The sequence below is a fragment of the Rhea americana genome, unplaced genomic scaffold, assembly GCF_003343005.1.
Source record: "Rhea americana isolate MKP2758 unplaced genomic scaffold, rheAme1 scaffold_484, whole genome shotgun sequence".
NCBI lineage: Eukaryota > Metazoa > Chordata > Aves > Rheiformes > Rheidae > Rhea > Rhea americana.
Genome location: NW_028186628.1, coordinates 174,489 through 177,098, shown reverse-complemented (window position 1 = coordinate 177,098; position 2,610 = coordinate 174,489). Strand labels below are relative to the sequence as shown.

Here is a 2,610-nt window from a genome sequence, read left to right as displayed (position 1 = left end):
TGGGGCACAGATGCGAAGCCGGTGGAGGTGTGCGACTCTCTGTTTTCCCCCATGCCCAAAGGCCCAGGGCGGGCGCTGCCGCGCGGTGGCTTTTGCCACGGTGCCTCTGAGCCGCGTGAACGATGGAGGTTTCCAGGCCGGAGAGGCACGAGGCAGGTCAAGGATGGGGAAAACCAGGGCAAAGCTTCGTGAAACAGGTGTAGAATGACTTTATACGTATGTGTGTGTGTGTGTATGCGTGTGTGTATATATATACATATATTTATGTATTGCCTAACCCTTATTCACGTGATGCTGCAAGGGAGGTTTTAAGAATCTGAGCAGTTTCCATGGCGCTTTTTTGCCTAAAACCCAAACTTGACTTTCTTTCCAGCAGCCTCAGCTCCTTCCTGCTCCCAGCGGCGCTCCGGGGACGCCTCGGACGCCAGGTACCCGCTAAGCGCCTCCTCGCCGGTTGCCGTCCCGGGTGAAGGCCGACTTGCATGCTGCGGGTGTGCTCGTAAGGCAGCGCGCGCGCCCCAACTTTGCTTTCTCTGCACCGCGATACGGTARCGATGCTGCGTATCAGTCGTGAGCAGTAAGGAGCTGCCTGGGCGAGCCTCGCGGGCGGGTGCCGAAGGCCTTCCAACCCCTTCCTGCAGAGGAGCTGCCTTTTCCTACTTTAAAATCCTCCTCCCCCTATTTTTTTTTTTTAATTTCCAAGAGTTATTCAAAGATTTGCCCGGTTCCAGCTTCTGGAATTGCGCATGAACTTGGAAACTGTGGCTCAGAGTCAAAAGCGAGTGAAGGGCGCTGTCGCTGGCAGCAGAGCAAAGCTTGGAAGTGCAGAGCCTCTCTTCTGGCCTTCAGCGTGCAAATAAAGAAAACCAAATTGCTGCTACTCCTCTTTTTCCTCCCCCCCATCTTTTTTTAGCAGGGAGGGGGCTGACTCACTTTTTTTCGAGCGCTTGAGGTTTGCAGAAGTGCTGCATGTTTTTGACTTGCTAGGCTGGAACCTGCTGCGACCAGAATAATTAAAAAACGTGTTTATTTTTATAAATGGCCAGTAGTTCTGGGTCCGTGCATTTTCAGAGTGCACCAGGCTGCCTGTAAATCTGCATTTTTACATTGCCTCTGAGCAAACCCCCAAAACCTTGAATTGAATTGGGAAGCTCTCGCCCTAGCAGGGATTATTGCTCCTGCTCCCCAAAGCTTCCAGCTTAGAAAAACAAGAGCTTCCGAGCAACTGGGAAAAAACAGGTGGGTACAGGAAGGAGCTATGGGAAAGAATAGAAAAACCAGGCGGTTTTAGCTCAGAGGAGGCACAACGAGGCCAACCGCAGCAATACTATTATTATTGCTAATCAATAACAGCAGAGCTCTGCGATACTTAGAATTATGCAGTATGTGTATTTCTGCATTTTACTACTCATTTCAATATGCAGAGCTCCTGTAATGCCTGCAAGCGGTACCGTGTAGCCGAATTGTGAGTCTGGGGGCCTCTGTCGCCCGGGTCGCCGCGGGCCGGGGTTTCCCGCGCCGCGCTTCAGCCTCTCCTCTGCGCCCGGCCGCTTTGCTCTTATTGCAATGGGGAAATTGGGTCTTTTTTCCCCAGATTTGCTCCCCAAAAAAGCACAACCGTGGGGCGAACAGCCCCCTGAGCTGCTGTTGTGAAATCCTGGCCTCGGAGCATAGTAAAGCAATTTTTTTTCCAATGGGAAGAGAAAAGAGATGGGTGGGAGCAGGGCTGAAGGCAACGCTGCGGTCTGGGCCCTTCGGCTTTAGCCTTCATYGCCTTCCCTTCCTCTTCCTCCACCTCTCCGCAGGATAATTTTGCTCAGCCAGCACTGGGGGAAATGGATGCAATTTCYTTCTGATGGAAACTCCAAAAACGATGCATGGGATTTTGGTATGTTTGTTCGCATTTCTTTGGTACCGGTGCGCGGGCTGCGCTCGAGCAGCAGCCCCCCGCGGCCCTTCTGCCCCGCATCGCCAGGAGCTTTCCCCACATTTCCGTGCAATAGATAGCTGCATTATTTCCCCCCTTTTTTTATATATATTCTCCGTTTATGCTCTGCTTTGTCTCGTCTCCCACCAACATGTTTTAACGAAGGGGCAGCCGCTCCCGTGCCCGTGGCTTGGGCTTCTTTTCCTTTTGATTTTTCTCGTGCTTCGTTTTACGCAAGGCTGCGGCGCAACGCCCGCGCGGGACCCGGCCGAGGCGGCTCGGTGCCACCCGCCACCGGCCCCGGCGGGGAGGCAAACGGGGAGCAAAGAGCCCGAAGGAAGACAGCGGCGTTTCGGTGCGCGAAAGAGTTAACCCATTAGAAATGCTGAGCCCTTCTTCCGATAGTTAAACCTGATTTGCATGCATTTGCATAATGAATGTCATTTGCATTCTTGGAGGTTGGCTACTTCTGTGGGAAAAGTCAAAGCGGGATCGCGGGGCGGGGGTGGGGAGCGGCGAAGAAAGCGGGGCGGATTTGTCCCCGCACCCCGCGGGCCCCTCCCGCGGCCCCCGCGACGCCTTCCCGCCGCCGGGCGCACAAAAGCCGCCGCCGGCGCCCGCGCCGCACCGCGCATCCTCGCCGCTTCCCCCCCTTTCTCCCGTATTTTTTTTTTTTTTTTTCT

At 54.3% G+C, this 2,610-nt stretch overlaps 1 long non-coding RNA gene across 1 annotated transcript in view; it reads left to right on the top strand.

Moving 5' to 3' along the window:
- Positions 1-380: 380 nt before the first annotated feature.
- The window catches only part of LOC146588985 (uncharacterized), an 11,378-nt gene continuing 9,148 nt past the window's right edge, over positions 381-2,610 (top strand). The window contains exons 1-2 of the long non-coding RNA XR_014897305.1: positions 381-428; positions 1,806-1,888. This is a non-coding gene — a long non-coding RNA (uncharacterized LOC146588985). The remainder of the gene's footprint in view (positions 429-1,805; positions 1,889-2,610) is intronic.